The following is a 25,375-nucleotide window of genomic DNA, read 5'->3' as shown; positions in this document are numbered from 1 at the left end:
GCATTAAAAATATATATATATACATGGTGGCCGATAAGGCCAGAATCATTAGGAAAAATAACTAATTCATAGTTTTTTATTTCTGCAGGCCCAAGATGTCTCCAAGTAAGGAAGAACGATCTTCTTGGTTCTTTCGGTAAAGTCACGTAGAATGGAAATAATTAGCAGCCTTGCTTGCGTTGTGGCCGAAACGTCGTGAGAATTATTTGTTATTATTTTATTATTTCCATTCTACGTGACTTTACTGAAAGAACCAAGAAGATGAATCCCTGCAGTCACGAAAGCTTTTAATCGAAATTTAAGGAAGAAGAGTCCAGATAATTCTACTCGTAGGACATCGGAGTCAGAGGGAGGTCGCCGTTGAATTTAACAGACTGCATCCAGGCCGCGAGCCAATAACGCAGAGCTGCGGTGTTCATATGATTCCAGACTTATGGGACGCCCTGTATATCCCACCCACAACGTTTGTCACCGACCAGAAAAGTCAAGGCATTAAGATAAAAACAAAAGAAGATTTATAGGTAAATGTTTCTATTCACAATGTTTTTTTTTTCATAAAACCTACCGCGGTGTAGCCGTTGTGTGCAGCGAGAGGAAGACAATAGCAGTGCCCTCCCCTCTGCCAATTATTTCACAGACGGCAGCATCCGCAATGCAGCGTTCATTACACTTGCCATCTGTGGGTTTGCTTTGAACCGCTCCGACTAATAGGATGCCTCTGCTCGTTCATTCTTGCCAGTTCACCTACCTCTCCCATCTCATCGCGTCTCTCTCTCTCTCTCTGTGTGTGACTTTTGTCATCATCATTAAAACCATCATCATCATCATCAGCAGCAGCAGCAGCCATCACCAGTCCACTGTTGGATGGTAGGCCTCGAGCTGTAGTCATCTCTCCCGGTTCCGCGACGTCACAATCCAACTTTGATCATTAATAAAGGTGTTTGGGTTAGATCGCGTAAGTACAAAATGTGTCGTGACCCTCACACCACCCGACACAGCCAGGAAGGTTTGTCACGTAAACAACGCGTCGGTCGGTTACTACTTCAGCCCATATATTTACATAGAAACCCATAGAGATACATAGAAACACAGACTTATATAGGGACCCATATACTTACATAGGGACCCATAGACTTATAAAGGGACCCATAGACTTAGGTAGAGACCCATCGACTTACATAGAGACCCATATATTTACATAGAAACCCATAGAGATACATAGAAACACAGACTTATATAGGGACCCATATACTTATATGGAGACCCATATAATAAAATAGAGACCCATAGACTTATAAGGGACCCATAGACTTAAATAGAGACCCATAGACTTAAATAAAGTCCCATTCACTTACATAGAAACCCATAGACTTATATAGAGACCCATCGACTTACATAGAGACCCATAGACTTACATAGAGACCCATAGACTTATATAGCAACCCATAGACTTATGTGGAGACCCATAGAATGTACGTACCAATATACTTTCATAGAGAGCCACAGATTACTTGGAGACAGAGAGAGAGCTTGAACCACGAACCTACCCTTGGGCAACTAGCTTGACAGAGAGAGACAGTTCATAAGCATCCGTAACACCTCTTACGTTCAGAATGGGACGTAATACGCAGATGCTAAATGTATCGTCTTGTCAGGAACGATCCACGGTGCGTCGATCGCAAAACAATGCTCGCTTTCCAATGAGACATCGCTAGTGCGGAACGCTACGCTCTAAAGCGGCCCGCTTCAAATGCCGCGTGACAAGCCATCACTGGCGCGGTGATGGTGGTGATAGTGGTGATGGTGGTGGTGATGGTGGTAGTAGTGATGATGGTGGTAGTGGTGATGGTCGTGGTGGTGATGGTGGTAGTGGTGATGTTAGTGGTGGTGATGGTGGTAGTGGTGATGTTAGTGGTGGTGATGGTGGTGGTGGTGATGGTAGTTTTGGTGGAGGTCGTGATGATGGTGGTAGTGGTGATGGTGGTGATGGTAGTGTTGGTGGTGGTGGTGATGGTGGTGGTGGTGATGGTAGTGGTGATGGTGGTAGTGATGATGGTGGTAGTGGTGATGGTCATGGTGGTGATGGTGGTGGTAGTAGTGGTGATAGTAGTGTTGGTGGTGATAGTGATGATGGTGATAGTGGTGATGGTCGTAGTGGTGATGGTGGTAGTGGTGATGTTAGTGGTGGTGATGGTGTTGGTGGTGATGGTTGTTTTGGTGGTGGTTATGATGATGGTGGTAGTGGTGATGGTAGTAATGATGGTGATAGTGGTGATGATAGTGGTGGTGATGTTCGTGTTGGTGGTGGTAGTGATGATGGTGGTAGTGGTGATGGTAGTGATGATGGTGGTGGTAGTGGTGATGATAGTGGTGGTGATGGTAGTGGTGGTGATGCTGGGGAGCGGTAGTGTAGCGGTTATCGCGCTGCGCTATGAACCGAGTTCGGCTCACGGCCAACACCAGTTACGATTATCTGAACCGGTGCTGGGCCTCGCCTAGGTCGGCTCAGTCTCAAATGAGTAACATGGGGCGGTGTGTAAACATCGCCACCGGGGAGACAAAGGCGGCCGGGCGTGGTGCTGGCCACCCACCCACTCGCGTGTGGAGGCCAAAGATCAGATCATAGGTGCTACTTGATAACAGCACTTGCCTCAGCAGCCAGTGCAGGCTATACGGGGGGGGGGGGTCTTTATCTTTGTAGTGATGGTGGTGGTGCTGGAGGACACGAGTTTTGCAAGAATTCCAACGGATCTCAAGCGGAAAAATTTCCCTCCGGGAGGGAGGGAAGCACGGTTGTCGGATGACTGGCAGAAGTTGTAGCGAAGAGACAAGCATGGCGCTGTTCAATTACGTGCTTTAAAATGTCACAATTCAGAGAAACGAGGAGGGATGAGGGGGAGGAGGAGGGGGAGGAGGAGGGGGAGGAGGAGGGTACAACAACAAATTGGCAGGAACAAAAATAGGCGATGGATCCTCACATGCAATACCCGAGGGCGGTGGCAGCATTCGCTGTTGATCTCAGGCAGGTGTCCTCTCTCTCTCTCTCTGCCGGTAAAACAAAACAAAAAAATACCTGTCCCTCGTGGGGTTCCCTGGAACTCTGTAGCGTAGCGTGGATGGCATTGGCCCTGCAGTGACGAGTGAAATGACGGCGCCCTCACTCTCTAATGATGCTCTTTGTTTGTTGACCTGTGCCTGAGCTGCGGGTCGCAGTTGCACCGCCTGCACACTCGACAGCTCCGCCACTGCATCGCTCGTTTGTGACGATTCAGCCGCTCTCTCTTTGTTGTTGTTGACCACGTGTAACGGCATCCTCACTGTCCACGTGGCGGAGCTGTCGAGTGCGCAGGCGGTGCAACTGCGTCTGCGTCCACGAGCGAATCTACTCGTCCCTCCGCTGTTGTTGTTGTTGGAGGGCGACTGCCTCCAACTGCACAGGAGCGTCCTTCACGAGCCTCCTCCACAGAGGCCGATCTTGACACCGCTGGTACCGGTCGTCGGCAAGTCCACTCAGCTCCACATCCTCCCGGACCGCATCAGCTCCATCTCTTCTCAAGCCCGTGGCGTGCCCGTTAAGCGATCTAAACACACGCATCACCTACACACACGCGACATACACCCCATCCTAGATTTATTTTCCTTCAATTCACTGTAGAAGCCGCCCCCCCCCTCCCCACCAATCCCAACCCCAACTTCCTCCGTGACTTTATTATTTTTCTTGAGCGTAAATTGGCCATGGCAGAGTGAATTGCATCGCATCGGAATGGAACATCAAAGTCGCGTTCCTCCACTCCCGGCATCGCTGGTCGCTTTGTGCTCAACGGAGACCGCGCCGGGAGGGGGAGGAGGAGGTCCGGACTCGAGCAACAGCTGACGCCGAAGTCCCCGAATGGAACCGACGCCACGAAATGTTGGGACGGGACGCTCTCGCCGCTGACTCTTGTTTCGGGCTCATTGCGTCAATACACGAGGGGGTGTGGGGGGGATGCGGAGGTGTCGGGAGGGGTGGCGCAGTGGTTAGCGCGCTGCGATCCCAACCCGGCCAATCCGGGTTCGACTCCCGCTCACGGCCACCAACACCGTCTGAACCGGTCTTGGGCCTCCCCTAGGTCGACTCAGCCTCAAATGAGTACCCGGCGCGCTGTGTGGAACATCACCCCTGGAAAAACAAAGGCGGGCGGGCGTGGTGCTGGACTACCCCACCCCCTCGTGTACCGTGCCGGCCTTCATAGGTACTACTTGCTAACGGCACTTGCCCCAACGGTCTGTTAAAGCTATAGGTGTGTGTGGGGGCGGGGGGAGCGAATCTGTGTGTGTGCATAGTGCGGTACACACCCTAGACACTGTGGCCGTACACCGCTGTGTAGCCATGCGTGGCGACTTGCGCCAGCGTGGTTGGCATGCACACTCTGCCTCGTGCGCTCTGGTGCGCGCCTGTGCGTGTGCGCGCAGGGACCGTTGGCACAGCGCTCCGTTAAGGCTGTACGGGGGGGATCTTCGTCTTGGAGGTGTGTGGGTGGTTGGTGGTGGGGGGAACAGTGGGGGTGTGTGTGGGGGGGTTAAGCCAGCTACAACTACCTCGATCGAACGTCGCCCATCACGAGACGACTCATTAGGCGCCGGAGCTTCCATGGCGACGCCACGCGCGCTCGCTTGCAGCGCCACGCGGAAGGAGTCAAGATAAAAAAAAAGCGGAGCTAGCGGCCGCTGTTTGTTTGAGAGCGCTAACGACGACGCCGCCGTCGTAACGACGAGCGAGCGATTCGGTGGCTCTAACGAGAAGGCCGCTCGCTCGCTCGCTGATTGTTGTCGGCAGCAGCCGCCACCGTTCGTGTCAACAACAACAGTAACAACAACAGCAACCGTGGCCCCGCGGGCTGCCAATTTGCAATCGGGGCCGTCAAATTCTCGCAAAGCGTTCGCGCAGAGGTAGTGACGACCACGACAAACATCACGACGATATGACAACATCATAATTCGATGTGTCGGCGAATCCATTGCTGGATGGAAGCTTCCTCAAGCCATTGTATTGATCATCGGGTTACTAATTCATCATCATCATCATCATCGTAGCCATCAAGTGGTTAGGGTCAATCCACGGCTCATCCATTTATTAGACAGCCTACTTACCTACTTAAATAATAATAGTAGTAATAATAGGGGCGGCCGAATTACGTTGGATGTGGGCGTTTCATTCCAAACCCTCGACCAAGTCTGCTGCCGTCATGAGTCACGGTCGATCCACGGCTGATCCCTGTATAGACACCCTGCTTAACCTAAAAGCAACAACAACAACGACGAAAATAATGAAGAAGAAAAAGAAGGAAAAGGAAGGAGAAGGAAGGAGAAGGAAGAAGAAGAAGGAAGAAGAAGGAAGGAAGAAGGAGAATAAGAAGATTAATGTTACGGAGAATCTTGGCGTTCCACTCCAAAACCCTCGACCGAGACTTCGGGCTTTCGATTCGGCTCCCAGTCTCTCTCCTGTCACGAGCCCTTCTGCGAGGCAGCCCCCCCCTTGGTCGACGCCCGGTCGAGGCGGTTTGAGCTCGGAGAGTCGAGCGGATCGTTGCAAAGCAGCGTGGGGGGAGGGGGCAGCTTCGAGCGGGTAAATGTCCCCGTGTGTTAACTACAAAGGTCGACAAAGTATACAGACGAAGATGCCCCGTATAGCTTTACGCCACCGTTGGGGGAAAGTGCTGTGGGCGAGTAGCCGCATCTATTAAGTGCAGCCGGGCGGGCACACGAGCGGGTTGGGTGGCCAGCAAACCACGCCCGGCCGCCTTTGTCTCCCAAGTGGCGATGTTCACACATCGCACCGGGTACTCATCTGGGGCCGAGTCGACCTAGGGGAGGCCCAGTGCTGGCCGTGAGCAGGGCCGGATTAAGGCGTGGGGGCTTTAGGGGCTGCAACCCCTGGGGCTTCCGCCAGATGGAAGGCCTCCAGAGATGGAGTGAAAAGTTATTTCGTTCGTGAATGCTGAATTTTATTTGTTGTTAGCCTTGTAAAAATAAATGTAAATTTTTTCTTTAACTTTATTTTCCTTTTGAAAATATGCATGGGGGCCCTCACAGTACCTGCAGCCCATGGGCCTACACAATCTTAATCCGGCCCTGGCCGTGAGCGGGGATCGAACTCAGGTAGAATTCAGGTCGCCGGGTTCGCTCAGCCTACAAATGGGGTGAGCGGTCGTGCACTGATGGATAGGCAGACACAATGTCTCCTTCACATATCCGTCTGGCTAGATTTTTTAAATATATATTTAAAAAAGTGTTTCTCACACATCACATCAGCAAGCACGGCTCCACTGGCGGTGTACACATTCAGCAGCGATGATTTTAAAGCGAGCAAAACTCATAATCAGCAGCAGAGTTCTGGCTCGCACGAATCCATGCCGCTGGTAAATTGCCGCTCGACTTTAGAGGCAATGGCCCCTCCCAGCTTGACGGTCTGGGGTCTTCGTTCTTCAGCGCGATGGACGACTCGCAACGGCCTTTAGCGGCGTGCCGCGTGGCGTTTGCAAGAAACCCGTTTGTGTTTTTGCGTAGTGTGTGCAGAGACGGATATATTTCGATTTAAAGCTTTCGTGACTGCAGGGATTCATCTTCTTGGTTATTTCGGTAAAGTCACGTAGAAGGGAAATAATAATAATAAAATAATAAAAATAAAACATAATATAATAATAAACATAATAAAATATATAACAACAATTTTTTTTTATTTCCCTTCTACGTGACTTTACCGAAAGAACCAAGAAGAAGAGACGGATATGTGAAGGAGACGTGGATTTTTGCTTAATATTCTCCAAAACCACCGCCAAATGAATTATTCTTCGAGATCTGAATTTTGGCAGATAAATGCGTATAGGTGGCAGCGAAATGAGTTGGCATTTTTAGGACATTTTATACGAAAAAAATATTAAAGTGATGGCCATAATCATGTTGAGAAGGGAGTCTCCAAGACGGACACACAGGAGGTGGTGGAGGGGGGGGGCACGGCTCAAGATGAGGAGCTGGGAGAGAGAGGAGGAGGAGCGGCGGTGCGGGAAGGGGAGGAGGAGGGAGGAGGAGGAAAAAGGAATGACCGGAGCAAGATGTTGGGGATGATGAGACGGTTATGGTGGTAGTGGTGATAATTATGATGGTGAGAGGGTGATGATGAGAGGGCGATGATGAGAGGATGATGGTGGTCGTGGCGATGATGATGATGAGAGGGTGATGATGAGAGGGCGATGATGAGAGGATGATGGTGGTCGTGGTGATGATGATGGTGAGAGGGTGATGATGATGATGTAGAGGGGACGGAAGAGAGGAAGAAGGGAGGCGGAATGAGCGAGCCGAAGTGAGTTGCACAGAGGAGGAGCAGCGTCTGTTCTTACAGTGGGGGTGGTTGGGGGAGAGGGGAAGGGTTCAGCGTGGGGAGTGGTGGCCACAAGTCACGATTTACGTGGGGGCGGGTGGGGGGGAGCGTGCTTGAGCTGGTACACATAGAGAGATGCAAAGGACGCAGCAAATTCGGGTTAAATTTCGATTTAAAGCTTTCGTGACTGCAGGGATTCATCTTCTTGGTTCTTTCGGTAAAGTCACGTACAAGGGAAATAATGAAATACAATATTATTATTTTATTATATAAAATATTATTATTTTATTATTTCCCTTCTACGTGACTTTACCGAAAGAACCAGTCACGTAGAAGGGAAAAAATAAGAATAAAAAAATATTATTATTTTATTATTTCCCTTCTACATGACTTTACCGAAAGAACCAAGAAGACAAATTCGGGTTGTAAATTAAAAAAAAAAATCTACACGGGGACCAACCGTTGCTGGCGCTCACTAGCCTCTCTCGGTGCGGTGAAGGTGGCCGTGCAGAATGACACATCTCTCTCTTTCTCCTGCGTCGACGAGCACGAGGCCACCGATGGTCTGGACGTCAGGGCAACGCGCGAGGGAGCGTGGCGAGCGGGAGAGTCGGCTCGAGACGCCGCGCGCCGTGGGCTTCTCGAGACGCCGCGCGCGCGCGCGGGAGAAACGACGCGAAACTTCGCGAACGAGACGAGCTGCGAGCGACGGCTCCAGACGGACGGACGCGGGAGGCAAATCCCAGCCGGCGTCCGGCACGAGCCACGGCGGACAGATTTGAATGAATTAATGAATGACACAATTGCCGCTCAAAGCTACGGATAAGGAATTTTCTGTCGGTTTGCGTCATAAAACTCCACCGGACAATTCGGCGGATTACTAATCGGGGTTGGAGAGGGGAAGGGGGTGAAGGGGGGGGAAGGGGGGGGGGGGTGCGAGTTCATTTTGGGGGGCTGGAGATGGTTTTGGTGGTGGGGTGGGGCGGTACTGAACTCCAGTAATAGCGATGTCATACAAGGTCACAGAGGTCACCACCAACGTGGACGGGTTTGCACCTCCCGCGAAAGCAGTCTCAATGAAGACCACCATCCAACCATACAATGTGATTGTGGGCATCATCATCATCAGTAACAGCCTCTGTAGTAGCAGCCGTGGTCCATCCACTGCTGGCTGAATGACAAGCCCCCTCCCCCAACTACCCGCCCCTCCTCTGTCGCCATCCCACAAGGTCCTGCAACTGCGTTAACAACCCGCCTTGACGCCCGTGTGCCACGTGCTCATTCCATCGCTCCGTCTCCTTCTGCGAGACGTGGCCACGAATATTCGTGTCTCCACGGGCTGCTGCTTTTGACCGTGACCGCCGTCGTTCCTGCTCGCCTCGAAGCTTCGATTGGTGCCCGTTACCCGTGCGGTTGATGCCAGTAAGCTCGGCACGTCCCCTTCCCTCCGCCGTTAGTCCAAGCCGGAATCTCACCGCAATCTGTTAGGTTGCTTATTAAGCTTCTCGGCTTAACGTACTAAGCACTTGAGCTCAATCGGCTTTGATAACACGAGACCCCATTCCATTCAGAGCGGACCTATTATCCGGGCGCGCGCACGTGATGATTTATTTCATTACGCGAGGATGGTTTGCATTCGTGTTCAAATCTGTGGCCCCTCAATGCTCCTTAGCGATCGCGAGAACACGGGGGTGGGGTGTGGGGGGGGGGTATTGACACAGGGGCCGAGTTCGCTCAGGTACAGCGCTGGGATTTCACACGGCGATGTGTGTGACCTTTTCCATCTACGTCCTGCCCACGATATGTTCCCATTGTTTTGTGGATTTTTTTCAACCCCTCACCCCCCCCACCCCCCGCCTCTCGCCGTCGGGAACACAACTCCGCGTGCTATGCCCGTTTTGAACCCACGACTGCGAGACAGCTCTCACCCGCGAGCCCGCAGTTTGCAAACGAGTATTGGCGCTCACGAAATAACTGTTTCTTTTTCTTTTACTAGATAAGGCCCACTGAGCGAAAGATCCATTTTTTTCCGGAAGCGACCTGGCGATCGCAAATGATAGCTGGACGAAGTGGGTTATTTTAATAACTATTATTTTACCAAGTCAGGCCCGCTGAGCGATACAGCTCTTTTTCAAAAGTGACCTTGCCATCACAAGTGATAGCTCAACAAAGTGGCTCATCACGCGAAAATGTATCTCAGGCAATTGCTGTGAAGGCATGTCGAATTCTAAATATGGAGGAAAAAACCGGAGGAGCCGGAGAAAAATCCACGTGACCGCGGGGAGAGAGACACGCAAACTCCAAATATGCAGCAGGCGTCAGGGTCGAGATCAACCCTACGACCTCCTGCATACCAGGCGAGGGAGATAACACATCGTTACCGCCGCGCCCATTGGTCGAGCGAGCGAGCAAGCGGTCTTTGCGATTGGACGGTTGTGAGGTCAAATCTTGGTAGTGGAATGCTACCCCGTCCCGTAATTTCCTTCCGAGGGGGGTCGATAAAATACCTACCGCTTTGTGTGGGAAATTACCGACGGTTAGTCTTACGGGCATACTTGCACTCGCCATGGGAACGTGGAGTTTCCACCTAACGATTCACTGCTGTGAACGGGAAATCCCTTTGACTTGAGTCGCGCCGTGTGCGAGTGCTTACCGAATTGTCCAGATTATAAGACGCGTCGTTTTGTATCACCTTATTGACACCGGGCACAATTTGCATAGGTGCGTCACACTTATGTCGTTTTAATAATGTATTCATTTGCCAGGTAAGGGCCCACTGAGCTCTCTACGTAGCTATTTTTTCAAAAGCGACCTGGCTTTCACAAATTATGTTAAATCAACGTAGTGGATCACGTCACGAAAAAAAATTGCTCCTGGGTAGTAAGTGTTATTTCCGAATTGCGTATGCCTCAAAAGTACAGAAAATTGATATTATTCCCCACAAACTTTGCTTTTGTGACCAGGACATTGATATTTTGAAATGTACCTATTTTCAATGAGAAAACGTGGTGTGCATTTGTGTCATTCCTTCACGTAAAGTCCTGGCCACAAAAGCAAAGTTTGTGGGGAATAATAGCCATTTTTTATATTTTTGAGGCTTAAGCAGTTAGAAAATAACGCCTTCTACCCAGGGATAAAAATCGTGTTACATAGTGAATTATCATCACGTGGAAATGAAGAGCAGTCGCCAAATACTCTAGACGCGTGTTGCCGATTCACAACGTGGAGGGGGGAAACCAGAGGACAAAGCGAATAAAATCCACGCGATCATGGGAAGAGAGACACGCAAACTCCAAATATACAGCAGCAGGCGTCAGGGTCGGGATCGAACCCACGACCTCCTGCACACCAGGCGAGGTAGTTAACACCAGAGCCCTCTCAAGTGGAGGCTCCTTCCGCTAGCAGTGGCGTGAGAAAAGCAATTGCAGGACCGCGCCTTTGCCTTCACGCGATTGGTACAGTTGCCTACGTACGGTGCGAAAGAAGTTTAACATATGTAATAACAGCCATAGAGGGTTCACGTGGGGATTGGCTTGCCGGTCCTGCTTGTAGCCAATAAGGGTTGAGATAGGGAGCATGGCCCAGGCGTGATCACGGCATGCCATCAGGAGTGATTGGCCTGGCCATTCGGGGTCCCAGCTAATGGGGAGCCGGATGAGAGGCGTGGTCCCGGGATTGACAGGGAACCATCGAGAATGGTCCAAGCTGTCCATGAACGATTGGCTGGGGGGACCACGTGACGAAGGGATTAAGAGAGAGTGAGAGAGAACGATCGAGAGCAGACTGGGAACCGAGAAGAGCAGGGTCACGCGCTGACGGGGGCTCTGGGTGCCACGTGCACTGTGGGGACGTAGTGTGAAGTCTGTCCTCTCTCCGTTGTCTGCCAGCAACGGAGAGTGAGTGAGTAAAGTGTATTGTGGAAGTGGAAATAAAAGGACTGATTCCGAAGCCGTCTCAAGAAGGATTATTACACATACATACGTACGCTAACGTGTATAACGCATGATAGTTTTCCTCTCTGGCTTCTGGACTTTCTATGTGCTGTGAAAAAGGGTCATTGTCCGAAACGTCGGTCAATATGCACTTTTATATCGTAGGACATCGTGTTCTTGAAATTATTATTGTTGTTATTATTATTTTGTTTGTGTACCACTGCCAACGCAGCAGCAACAACAGAGGCAGCAGCGTCAAGTAATTAGATTTTAAACAAGGTCGTTACATAATTCACTTGTATCGGCTCTTCAAAGGGGTATTGTTGGAATGACTCACGCTTTGCAATCTCGGTTTAAATATTGTCGCCTGGTCCCGTGCACGAGAATGGCGAGAGGCCGAATCGCTCTCGCTCCCTGTCTCTACACGAGGGTGGGTGAGGGTGGGCGGAGGTGGGGGTGGGCGGAGGTGGTTGGAGGTGGGTGGAGGTGGGGGTGGGTGGAGGTGGGGGTGGGTGGGTGGGTGGAGGTGGGGGTGGGTGGGTGGAGGTGGGGGTGGGTGGAGGTGGGTGGGGGTGGGGTGGGTGGAGGTGGGTGGGGGTGGGGTGGGTGGAGGTGGGTGGGGGTGGGGTGGGTGGAGGTGGGTGGGGGTGGGGTGGGTGGAGGTGGGTGGAGGTAGAGGTGGATGGAGGTGGGGGTGGACGGAGGTGGGTGGAGGTGGGTGGAGGTGGGCGGAGGTGAGGGTGGGCGGAGGTGGGGGTGGGTGGAGGTGGGTGTGGGCGGAGGTGGGTGTGGGCGGAGGTGGGTGTGGGCGGAGGTGGTTGGAGGTGGTTGGAGGTGGGGGTGGGTGGAGGTGGGGGTGGGTGGAGGCGGGGGTGGGTGGAGGCGGGGGTGGGTGGGTTGGGGGGGTTTGTAGGCCAAATCCACTTCCAGGAAAGCACCAATCCGGTTAGGACGGATCAGAGCAATGAATAATACTTTCGAAGATAAATTAAAGCAGAATGAGGGGAGGGGAAGTGAAATTCAGATGTTTCCTCTCCACAGCTGCACGCGGAGAGACGCGGAACAAAAACGCGTCTTGGATCGTGGAGCTCCCTTAAGCTTTCCGGGCAAAATCTGGCGAGAGTGGCGTGGGGGAGAGGCGGGTTGCGGAGTCGGATTAGAGGGAGGGTTGGATCGTAGCCATGATAAACCAGTATTTTTCACTTAATTGGCCGAGGGAGAAAAAAAAGCTGTTTAATATTTAGATTTCGGAATAACCGTGAGTGAGCGTGGCAATTATTTCTCAGGCGGAGAAAAAAAACACACAAACACGGCTGGGAACTCATTACAACTCCCATTCGTGTGCAGTCAGCAAAAAAGCCTGGCCGTAGCTGCGGTGGTGGGAGCGGTGCTCCGCTGCGGGGCCCACCTCCCTCCCTCCCGACCACCACCACCTCCTCTCTCTCCAGCCCCAGCAGGAGCCTTTCGACTCCCGTAACCCTTGCCTCGCCACAAGCCCACGCGCAGCGAACGAGTCACGGGTGGGCCCCACAGCCAGAACCGGCCCTAGACCTTTGGGGGCCCTAAGCAAAATTTGGTTGGAGGCCCCTTTGATGTATGATTTTTTTCACCCACTAGCTAGCAATGACTCTAGGGGGCCCTCTGCTGGCCACGGGGCCCTTTGCAATTGCAAGGGTCGCTTAGTGGCTGGGCCGGCTCTGCCCACAGCCGCACACGATCGCGTTCCTTGCGGGCGCGCGATTCGCCGCACGTGCGAGGAGTTAAATTCCGAATTTCTGGGGTGGTTTTTTTTTCGGTGGGTTTTTTTTTTTCCTACGTCGGCTTCTGCCGCCACCGCTGCTGCCCCTGCTGCTGCTGCCGTACGTCCGGTGCGAGAGTTTTGAGTTCACCGTTCCATCTTTTGACTCGCACTGTCTGGCTATCTCGGCACTGATTTTTCTCTTCGCTTCATTGCTCTGTTTAATTGTTTACGTTATTGCTTTAGTCATTTCTGGAAGCCCCAACACCCCTTGCAAATGAAATGAGAATCTGAATATTTGTTTAGACTGGAGGAATCCGATGAGCTATGAAGCTCCTTTTCACAGGCGTCCTCAGTACAACGCACAATGCAAAACTACGATAGGAGTTCAAAGTAATGAAAGATGAGCAAATCACTTTAAAAATAACAAATACAACTAAAAACCAGTATTCAACCAGTTAAAGCCCACCGAGCTATTAGCTTATTTTTTTCCAGAACAGACACTGGCTATCACAAATGATAGCTCAACAAAGTGGCTATCACAAATGATAGCTCAACAAAGTGGCTATCACCAATGATAGCTCAACAAAGTGGCTATCACAAATGATAGCTCAACGGAGTGGCTATCACAAATGATAGCTCAACAAAGTGGCTGATCATCACTTGGGACATTGACCCCTCCGCTGCTTGAAGCTAACCCGTGACACGTGACACTTCAACTTCGGCCTCTCGCCACCTGCCACTCTGTCTCCTTCACGGGAATCGCTCTCATCAATGGTGCACGCGAACAACTACAACAGCAACAGCGGCAACAACAACAGTGGCAACAACAACAATGTGCCTTTGAGAGGGAATTACGACGACTCTGGCTGAAGGCGCGAGCTGCCACCGGTACAACTTTCACAGATGACGGAGCGTAATCTCAATTCCCAGGCAGCATTTGGCACACACACACAAGACATTCATTTCGGTCGCATATTGTACAGGGGCATTTATTCATTTTCCTTTCTATCCACATGGGATGTCGTCATTTGCGTTGCATTGCTGCTGCTGCTGCGGCTGCATTTTGCTCCAAATTTCCTTGAGCGTGACAAAAATGGGAAATAATTATTTATTTTCAAAATATTTTATTGGGGTTTTATGTATCGATGTGTAAGGGAAGCTGCCCCACGGATGTAATGGCGAGTGAGGTTGAGCAGCACGCCAGGAATTTTCCAGCGAGGCAGGCACCGATTTATATCTGGTTATCTCTGCTCTAACTTCTGTTCGCTTAATTGCTCTATGTTTATTGTTGACGTGATTGCTTTGGTCGTTTCAAGTGACCCCCAGGTCACCGCTTGCTAATTAAATCAGAATCCGAATACTCGAGGAATCCGATGAGCTATAAAGCTTTAATTCACGGATGTCCAGTAGGAGCGGATCAGAAAGTTAAGACAACAAACGATACAAAAACACGACAGGAGTGCAGAGTATAGGAAAGATAAGCAAATCCTTTTAAAAATATATACAAACTAAACTGAACTATTTTTTTATTTTACCAGGTAAAGCCCACTGAGCTATGTAGATCTTTTTCATAAGCGACCTTGCCACAAACGATAGCTCAACGAAGTGGCTTATCACGTGGAAACATATAACAGCCAAATACTCTAAACGCGTGTTGATTCTCAACGTAATCCACGTGACCATGGGAACAGAGACACGCAAACTCCAAATATAGGGCAGGCGTCAGGGTTGGGATCGAACCCACGGCCTTCTGTGTACCAGGCAAGGTGGTTAACATCGCCCAGCCACCGTGGCACACCCGTGGATCGGAGGAGTGGCGTCGCATCGATTGTCAAGAACAGCACAGAGGACCTAGGCAGGACAACACGTCACCAGAAGGTGGGCGATGGTCAAGAGCGATACCAGAATGGCACTCAAAGGAGGAAACACGCCTGGGTGAAGTGGGGGGAGGAGTGGGGGTGGCGCACCTTGGAGACGGAGCAATGGAATCAATCCGTGCTTAGGTGGGTTGTTGGAATGCTATCGACGGTTCGGGGAGGGCAGCGTTCACCCAGACGGTGGCGTCACTATCGGGCACGCAGGCGGTGCAACTGCACAGGTCCCCACGGGCCGGAAGAGACCAGGAGGGAAGAAATGGAAATGGTGGTGGTGGTGGTCATCATTTCATACCTTTCCCCCAGGGTCAAATGCCAAGCGCGTTATTACACCACCGCATCCAGCAGTGGATAAATCATTGCCGGTGACCGTGATGACGACGAACGTAAGCTCGTCACGTCCTCTTCTCTTTGCTCGTAACCCCCACACGAGCACCCCCCCCCCCATACCCCACACCGCTGCTGCTGCTGCTGCTGCTGTTCGCAAAGTCGCGCCTTGTCTCTTTAATGTCAGGTGCGTCTGAACGAGGCCCCGGGGTCACCATCGTCGCCCCTCCCGGAACAGCTGCCTCTGCATTTTAACAACCGAAGAGCTCGCTACGCATTCCTTCTTTTTTTTTGTTGGCTACGCAAAGCTGCAATGCGATGGCACACTCGTAGATTGTACAAAGCGGCGGTGGATAGGGAGGTAGGTGAGAGGGGGTGGGGGGGAGGTGTAGGTGAGGGGGTGGGTGGGTGAGCTTCCTTCCCCCACAGCAAGCTGCTTGCTAATTAATTGGCGCAACGGTGGCTAGGAGATGTTAACGACCTCGCCTGGTATGCAGGAGGGCCGTGGGTTCGATCCCGACCCTGACGCCTGCTGCTGTATATTTGGAGTCTGTGTGTCCCCGTGGTCGCGTGGATTTTTCTCCGTCCGGGTCCTCCGGTTTTCCCCTCCACATTCAGGGTTAACGCCACGGCGTTTAGATTATTGGGCTACTGCTATAAATGACCACGTGATGATGATGATGAGCCACTTCGTTGGGCTACCATATGTGATAGCCAGGGTCGCCTCTGAAAGAGAGCTACGTGGCTCAGTGCGGCCTTATTTGCTCAAGAAAAGAATCGTTTCTAAGCAAAGAATATTTTAGTTTAATTTTCTTCTACAAGTGCGATGGCATCGTGGTTTTACGAGAGACGGTGGCCAGCGGTCCAGACTAAGGTGGAGCAGCAGCCAAAGTCGGTGGTGTTGGAGGGGAGGGGACACGAGAAGACGATCACACGGTTGTTGGGAGTCGTGAGATCGGCTCGGATCGTTGCGTCGCGAACCAAGCGACGGAATGCGGCTGAAGATGGAGCCATGGAATCCGCTTGACGGTGATCGCGACATCTTCATCATCGTCGTCGTCTTCGTCGTCGCAAGACCGTGGCGAACAGCAACGGCACGGGGAGGAGGGCCTCCATCATCCAGCCAGTGGGCCTAACCGTCGGGTGCGCAGGCGGTGCAACTGCGCCGGGTCCCATGGGCTAGAGGAGTCCGGGCGCTGGGCTATGATGAGAGGTGGGGAGGTGGGGTGGGGGGGAGTGGAGTGGAGGGGGGATATTGGTCAATGGATGAGAGAAATCGACGAGGACGAGGGAAGAGAATGGCAGCCGCTTCCCCTGCCACCCATCAGCGATACGCAAACCACGCGCAGACAACGCCACTGCTGGAGGCCGAGGCCGCTGCTCACAACGGGAGGCCCCGGGGCACACAGCCAGAGAAGCAATGGGGGTGGGGGGTGGGGGGGCAGTCAAAGGTCACGTCGGTGACAATCCCAGTGGTGCAGGCTCAGCTCGACGCAGGCCTGAACTCGGAACGTTCCGTGACACGTGCACCCCCTCGCCCCGCCCCCTAGTCCCCCCCCCAAACCCCCCCCCCACGTCCGCCCCCCACGTCCCCCCCCAAGCCCCCCCCCCATCGTCCCCCCCCCTCGCCCCACCCCCAAGTCCACCCCCAAGTCCCCCCCCAAGTCCCCCCCCAAGTCCCCCCCCCAAGTCCCCCCCCCCCCCACGTCCCCCCCACCAAGTCCCCCCCCCCAAGTCCCCCCCCCACGTCCCCCCCCCCCACGTCCCCCCCCCCCCCCAAGTCCCCCCCCCCACCCACGTCCCCCCCCCCAAGTCCCCCCCCCCCAAGTCCCCCCCCCCCCCAAGTCCCCCCCCCCTCCCCCACGTCCCCCCCCTCACGTCCCCCCCCCCAAGTCCCCCCCCCCAAGTCCCCCCCCCACCGGGACACGACCACGGTGCATTAGCAAGGGGCTGGCTGCTAACGACCGCCACGTGTTTGAGTGAAAACATCATCCCGTCCGACAGCAGCCACCACACGTCTCGCTCGCCAATTGTCAATTGAAGGATAATTCGTACGTTGTACGTACTACCGTATGTTGAACCTCTTTCGCACCCGTACGTAGCCGACGGCGCTAATCGGAGGTTGCGGGTGAAGGGCAACAAACTAAACACAAAAAAGCAGTTCCCGAGAAATGAGTTTTCAATCCAGCTGATTTCAAAGTTGCATAGCTCCAGTGGCTTCCAAACATCGGAAGGAAGAGCGTTCAAGACGGCCGCGGAAGGGCATCTGAAAGCGCCGCGCGTTGCGGCGACCGTGCGTCTGTGTTTGATGGCGGCCAGCCAAAAGCAAGCCGCTGCTGCTGCTGAAGCTGCTGCTGCTGCAAGAATGTCTACCATCATCGCGTGATGATGGTTTATGCCCATTGACGGGATCAGCGAGCACTTTGTCTGCAATGAGTGCGACCTTACAACAGCGTATTCGAGCGCTGGAACGGACACGGTGGAATGTCGCAGCACGCGCGTGTGATCACGTGGCCTGCGATCACAGCGCCGCTGTGGGCGGAGGGGTTAGGGTTGGTGTATCACCGCAAGACGCTTAAATAGAAGCTGCCAAGCTTGGTGGTGTAATATGACTTTAAACCCCCCGCCAAACCCCCTACGCTTTTCACAAGTAGTACTAATCCCATATCTGCATTTCTCATAAATATGCTAAATTCCTCTTGATATGCGCTCTTCCTCCTCCCTCCCAGCTTAAATAGACGCTGCCAAGCATGGTGGTGTGTCATTCGGACTCTGTCTTTCCGACAGACCTGTTCTTCACCTGAGGACGGCTGCTTGCGTTGTGGCCGAAACGTCGTGAGAATTGTATTTTATTATGTTTTATTTTTTTTATTTTATTATTTCCCTTCTACGTGACTTTACCGAATTAAACCAAGAAGATGCATCACTGCAGTCACGAAAGCTTAAAATCGAAATTCACCACACGAATGATGTGAAAACGCCCCCTCTTTCTTTGGGGGCGGCGAGGGTGGGTGCAATGCCCCTGGCTCCCCAGGAGAAGGCGATTATGGCGAAGTGTGGGATGATCGCCATCTGTTTTCATCTGGACGGAGATGCGGTGGGTTTTTTTCGGGTGCTCCGGTTTTCCTTTCAACGTGGTATAAACAACCCGTCAAAGAAAAAAATGGGCGAGAAACATCTTTAAAAATCAAATAGAAACCAAATGTAGAGACAGGATCCTCCTACAAAAAGGTCCTACAACTCACTGTGACACTCCCGGATTAATAAGTTAATTATTATAATAATTGTTATTGTTATTCGCGAGCCACATCGGCGCCTTTTCCTCATCACGATCAACAACAACAACGCTGTCCATTTGCATGCCCGTTATTATTAAACTCCGAAAATAAATAAATCCGAAAGCTGCGAACGAATATGAAAGCGAAATGAATCTACACATACACACAGAGAAGCGTGACCTTTCGTTCCAAGCTGTGTATAAAATGAAAGCGTGGTTGTTTAAATTATGTTATGTTTGCCGTTGCTTGTTGTGTTGGTTCCTATCGCCATGAGACTCGATCCGTCTCTGAAACTTGGAACACGCAGGAACACGCGCACCAAAGACATGAAAGTACGCTCCCCTCTCTCCCCCCAATCATCGCACGTGTGCGACTTTCGGCCCAACTACTCAGCTGCCTTACTTACATACGAACCCACTCACTGACCCAGCCAGCCACTCACTCACCCACTCCAACAGCCACTCACCCACTCACAAACGTACTCATCCACTCAGCCTCTCACTTACTCACTTACCCACTCGCTCACCCAGTCACTCACACAGCATGCAACTCAACCAGACACTTACTCACACAGACACTCACTCACCAACCTCCTCACCCAGCCAGCCAAACACTCACCCACCCACTCACACAGACACTGACTCGCCAACTTACTCATCCACTCACCCTCTCACTCACTTACCCACTGGCTCACGGAGTCACTCACTCAACCAGCCACTCACCCAGGCACTCACTCACCCGCTCACTCGCCCACCCACCCACTAACCCAGCCACTCACCTAGCCACTCACCCGCTCACTCACCCGCTCACTCACCCACCCACTCATCCACTCACTCACCCGCTCACTCACTCGCTCTCTCACGTCAACGGTGTCCGGCCCCAATCTGCGTGGATCTCAATGCCGATCACTGACCGCGATTTGTCTCCAACTCTCACCCATGCAGTTCTGCAGTCGTCGACTCAAGACAGAGCGATGAGTAAAGAACTCACGAAGCCACAACGACGGCGCATTCGTGGTCACCTCGTGCTCACCTCGTAGTAACCACGTGCTAACCACGTGCTTCAAGAATGTCACATAGAGCAAATGCGCCAAGGATCTCAGTTGTTGCTGTGAGTGGCGTTATTTAGCATTGCTACGATAGAACATCGGCGATTTAAAAAAGGCAAACTATTAACGAGTTCCTCGGAACAGGGCCCAAAGGTCAAAAAACGTCAAGCGGCCAGCAACAAGCGACACTTAAAATTCGCAATAGCTTAAGAGTGAAATATTTTTTCTTGAATTTGAGAAAGGAGGTTGCGAGGGCTCGCGAACAGAGACGCTGGCTGAGAGGGATTCCAGAGTGGAGCGGTGCGAGGGAAGGAGCAGAAAGAGGAGTGAGGTGACCTGCAATGTGGTGAGTGGGTGAGTGGATGGTTGAGTGGGTGAGTGGATGGTTGAGTGGGTGAGTGAGTGGGTGGTTGAGTGAGTGAGTGGGTGGTTGAGTGAGTGGGTAGGTGAGTGTGTGAGTGAGTGGGTGTGTGAGTCAGTGGATGGTTGAGTGGGTGAGTGGGTGGTTGAGTGAGTGAGTGGGTGCGTGAGTGAGTGGATGGTTGAGTGGGTGAGTCAGTAGGTGGGTGTGTGAGTGAATGGGTGGTTGAGTGGGTGAGTGAGTGGGTGAGTGGATGGTTGAGTGGGTGAGTGGATGGTTGAGTGGGTGAGTGAGTGGGTGGATATGTGAATGAGTGGGTGGTTGAGTGAGTGGGTGTGCGAGTGAGTGCATGGTTGAATGGGTGAGTCAGTGGGTGGTTGTATGAGTGAGTGGGTGGTTGAGTAAGTGAGTGGGTGCGTGAGCGAGTGGATGGTTGAGTGGGTGAGTGAGTGAGTGGGTGGTTGAGTGAGTGAGTGGGTGCGTGAGTGATTGGATGGTTGAGTGGGTGAGTCAGTAGGTGGGTGTGTGAGTGAGTGGGTGGTTGAGTGGGTGAGTCAGTGGGTGGATATGTGAATGAGTGGGTGGTTGAGTGAGTGAGTGGGTGTGTGGGTGAGTGGATGGTTGAGTGGGTGAGTGAGTGGGTGGATATGTGAATGAGTGGGTGGTTGAGTGAGTGGGTGGGTGAGTGTGTGTGTGAGTGAGTGAGTGAGTGGATGGTTGAATGGGTGAGTGAGTGGGTGGCTGAGCGACTGACTGGAGCGAATTAGTGAGTTGCTGGCTTACATCCAACACGTAAATCTGGCAGGATTTCCGCGACACGAAGACAAAGATCCCCCGCATGCCATAGACTGGTGGGGCAAGTGCTGTTAGCGAGTACCTATGAAGGCCAGCACGGCACACGAGGTTGGGGGGGGGGGGGGTTGCCAGCAACACGCCCGGCCGCCTTTGTCTCCCAAGCGGCGATGCTTACACACCGGACCAGCCATTCATTTGAGGCTGAGTCGCCCAGGACCGGTTTCAGATCAATCGTCACCGGCGTGTTGGTGGGCGTGAGCGGTGAATAGAACTCGGATCGCCGGGCCCCGTAGCGCAGCGTGCTAACCGCTACGCCACCGCTTCCCGACACACACAGACACACACGCACAGACACACACAGACACACACACAGACAGACACACAGACACACACACAGACAGACACACACACAAAGACACACACACACACACAGACACACACACACGGCAACACTTGAGCCCGGGGAAACAATCCAATCTAAGAGGATCGCCCGACTGAAGTCTGTTCACGGTCATATTGCACGGGGCTGTTGCTGCTCCCCCCCCCTGGGTTCCTGTGTAATAAAGGAATCGCTGGGCGAATAGAAAGTTTTGTTGGGTTCAGCCCCAGAGAGATGGGAGTATGCGTCGTGTGTCTCTCTGTGTGAGCGATGGTGGTGGTGTGTGTGTGTTTGTGGGGGGCGAGGGTGTTTGAAAGATGGAGTGTGTGTGTGTGATTATGTGTGTGGGGGGGGGTGTAATGCGTGTACACGTTTGCCTGTTCATGTGTGTGATGGAGCGTGCGTGAGGGTGTGTGTGTGTCTGTGAGAGCCGTGGTGTAGCGGTGAGCGCACTGCGCTACAAACCCGGCGACCCGAGTTCGGGTGGGTCGGTGCGTGGGTGGGTGGGTGCGTGGGTGGGTGGGTGCGTGGGTGGGTGGGTAGGTGAGTGGGTGGGTGAATGGGTGGATGCGTGGGTGGGTGAGTGGGTGGGTAGATGGGTGGGTGGGTAGGTGGGTGGGTAGATGGGTGGGTAGGTGGGTGGGTGGGTGGGTGGGTAGGTGGGTGGGTGGGTGGGTGAGTGGGTGGGTGCGTGGGTGCGTGGGTGGGTGGGTGAGTGGGTGGGTGCGTGGGTGGGTAGGTGAGTGAGTGAGTGGGTGGTTGGGTGCGTGGGTGGGTGAGTGATTGGGTGAGTGGGTCGGTCAGTTAGTGAATGGGTGAGTGGGTGAGTGAGTGAGTGGGTGGGTGAGTGAGTGAGTGGGTGGGTGAGTGGATGAGTGGGTGGTTGAGTGGGTGAGTCCGTGAGTGGGTGGGTGAGTGCGTAGGTGGTTGGGTGCGTGGGTGGGTGATTGGGTGAGTGATTGGGTGAGTGATTGGGTGAGTGATTGGGTGCGCGATTGGGTGAGTGGGTCGGTCAGTTAGTGAATGGGTGAGTGGGTGAGTGATTGGGTGAGTGGGTCGGTCAGTTGGTGAGTGGGTGATTGGGTGAGTGGGTGGGTGAGTGGGTGAGTGCGTGGGTGGTTGGGTGCGTGGGTGGGTGGGTGATTGGGTGAGTGATTGGGTGAGTGATTGGGTGAGTGGGTCGGTCAGTTAGTGAATGGGTGAGTGGGTGAGTGATTGGGTGAGTGGGTCGGTCAGTTGGTGAGTGGGTGATTGGGTGAGTGGGTGGGTGACCGTGTGAGCTATTACAGTGGAGTGTAAGAAGACGCCAAGCTGCGCGCAAGCCGACCGCATTTTGGGAGTTGAAATCTCAGACACGCGCATCGAAACGTCCACCGCCGTCTCCTGACGAAATCACTCCAATTCAGTCTCATTTATTAAAGAAGAAGACGAAGAAAACCGTCATCCAGGGACTCCTCTACTTACGAACGAGTTAAGTTTTACAGGTTTGTTCGTAAGTCGATTTGTTCGCAAGTTTCCAATTGACTCCTGTCGATTCCAAAACAGGTTGTACGTCATGCACGCTAAGCATGGAGAATAGCTTTAAAAGCTGTATCATCTCCTGTAGATGTAGAGATGCCACTGGTTCTTCACGTTCTGCAGACGTAGATGCCACCGCCGCCATCTATCGCGCGGCAGTTAAACTTACGACTCTCTCCGCCCCCGCCCCCTCTCTATATTTAAGGCCTCGTCACAGAGACGATCTCTCTCTTTGTGCCGATACGTGTTCTCTCTCTGTGTATCTTTGTGATATCTGTCTGCTTATATGTCTGTCTATAGTTTTCTGGTTAGATTTTTGTTGCTATTTCTTTTATACCTGATGATGATTGCTTGTGTTGCAATCGAAACGTCGTAGTATGCTATTATTTAATTTATTATTTTATCTTTATACGTGACTTTACCGAAAGAACCAAATAACAACTGGGCACACGCACAGGTTTGTTCGTATCTCTGCAAGTTGGGAAGTAGAATGTTCGTAAGGAGGGGAGTCCCTGGACACAGTCGTAGTCCTCCCTGCCAAGAGGGCCCTGCTGCATTGGATGTTTGTTGCATTGCTTTAAGATGATTGCATCATCTTCTTGGTTCTTTCGGTAAAGTCACGTAGAAGGGAAATAATAAAATAATAAAAATAAAACATAATAAAATAATTCTCACGACGTTTCGGCCACAACGCAAGCAGCCGTCCTCAGGTCTGTCTTTGCGACAGACCTGTTCTTCACCTGAGGACCAAGAAGATGAATCCCTGCAGTCACGAATGATTGCATCAGCCCACTGATGATGAGTGTACTTACTCGACACCAGCGTTCTTCATTGCAAGGCCCGCGTGACCCACTGGCGGCCCCTGTCGGCCTTTAATGCTGCTCCTGACAATACACAAAGAGCGACAACCCCCCCCCCCCCCCCCCCATTAACATCGTGCTGCTGTCAAACTCAGCAATGCTTACAAATGCGTGGCGGCTCTCACACTGACGATGTCTTATCGGCGAAAGTGCCCCACCCCCCCCCCCCACTCCTCTGAAAATGAGTAAGGAACGCTCCTCTCCAAGTGCGGAGAAAACGGAGCGCCCGCGAGGGGGAAACACTCTATCCCACGCGGACGGAACACGTGGACACTACGGCTGCGCTGCACGGCCTTCTCGTGGCGAGCAAGGTTATGGCAGTAACAACAGCAGCAGCAGCAGCAACAACAGCGGTACTCACTCCACGTACAGACGGGAACAGACGGCGATTAGTCAGCACCTGGCCGCGTGGCCTCCTCCTGTCCAGCCGGTGGCACGGCACCTCCTCCACACACCACCCACGGGAAGGAAGAGAGTTTCGCAACACCTCTCTGTGCGTGAGCCACCAACCCTCGCTGCTGCCTGCACAGTGCAGGGTTACGGGCAGCCACGTGTATCAGCAGCAGCAGCAGCAGCATCAGCAGCAGCATCAGCAGCAGCAGCATCAGCAGCAGCAGCAGCATCAGCAGCAGCAGCAGCAGCATCAGCAGCAGCATCAGCATCAGCAGCATCAGCAGCAGCAGCATCAGCAGCAGCAGCAGCATCAGCAGCATCAGCAGCAGCATCAGCAGCAGCAGCATCAGCAGCAGCAGCATCAGCAGCAGCATCAGCAGCAGCAGCATCAGCAGCAGCAGCGTTGACACCGTCAGCGCCCGTCTGAAGCCTGTATCATGCACTGTCGAGCAAGTGACACAATCTACTGTCAGGTGCACGCCATAGGTACAAGGCCAGATGTAATAATATGTTTTTTTTACCCTTTTTTCTGGCAACAAAACTGACACCTTTATTCAAGGAGTCATGTTTGCATTAACCACAATACCTGCGGTCAGAATGCAAACAAAAAACGCAACTCTGATAATGTATGCATTGTCCTTGACATTGATTGGTCCACACCAGAGACAGCTTTTCTTAGAGCCTAGTCTCACATGGTGTTGGACCAGATGACGTCTCAAAGGCGCACAACTCAAAGACAACGCGTCATCAGAGTATGAGGGCTCGGGTTAAGCATTAAGATGATGAAGGGCAGATGTCTCTATCAACAATTGTCCCGCCCCCGCCACAGGAATGTAGAATTTCCACCGCTCACTCGGGGTGGCAGACAGGCGGCGAGCGCCGCATCTATTGCTCATTTGAGCCGGAAACCACTTAATGACTTGGGACTTCCATCACCGTCAGTATCGTTATCACCGTCATCATCATCATCATGGCTCTCATTATAACCATCATTACCATCATCATCGCAATCGCTACCACCATTCATCATCAGCCACAAATTTGCTTTTGACTTTACAATAATTTCCAGAACGGTGCCGAAACATTCAGCCCCGGGGGGGTGAGGATGGGGGGGGGGGCTCACCCCCCCCACTTCCCCCCCCTCCCCACCCCCGCCCCCTACCAACTCTACGGGGGCTGCCTGCACATTATCCCACGCATGGCTGATGCAGTGTTAAGCAGAGAAAAAAAAAACCGCCACCACTACAAAATCCATAGCACTTCTTCTACCTTTGAAACCAGGGAGCAGCTGCGGGTTGTTTCTCTTGGTCCTCCCCCACTATCTCTCCTCTCCTCTCTCTCCTCTCCCTTGATGATGCAGACGGAGACTTGCCTTGCTGCTTGCTTCTCCCATCACCGCGGTGGGGTGGGGGGGTGGTGGAATTCTGGTTTTCTAGGCTGAGTGCTCCATCGATTCGCGTGCAAATGTCAAGGGGGGTGGTGGTGAGGGGGGTGGTGGGGGGGGTGGTGGTG

At 52.7% G+C, this 25,375-nt stretch overlaps 1 long non-coding RNA gene across 1 annotated transcript; it reads right to left on the bottom strand.

Annotated features, from left to right (window-relative positions):
• Positions 1-16,062: 16,062 nt before the first annotated feature.
• LOC144945415 (uncharacterized) lies at positions 16,063-25,156 on the bottom strand. Its single transcript, XR_013639656.1, has 3 exons — positions 25,133-25,156; positions 23,423-23,494; positions 16,063-16,432 (listed from the first exon to the last, which is right to left on the bottom strand). It is a non-coding gene; the product is annotated as an uncharacterized LOC144945415 (long non-coding RNA).
• Positions 25,157-25,375: the final 219 nt, after the last annotated feature.

Source organism: Lampetra fluviatilis, chromosome 37, assembly GCF_964198595.1.
Source record: "Lampetra fluviatilis chromosome 37, kcLamFluv1.1, whole genome shotgun sequence".
Classification (NCBI taxonomy): Eukaryota; Metazoa; Chordata; class Hyperoartia; order Petromyzontiformes; family Petromyzontidae; genus Lampetra; species Lampetra fluviatilis.
Note: the sequence above shows the minus strand (reverse complement) of the source record. Positions and strands in the feature narration are given on the sequence as shown.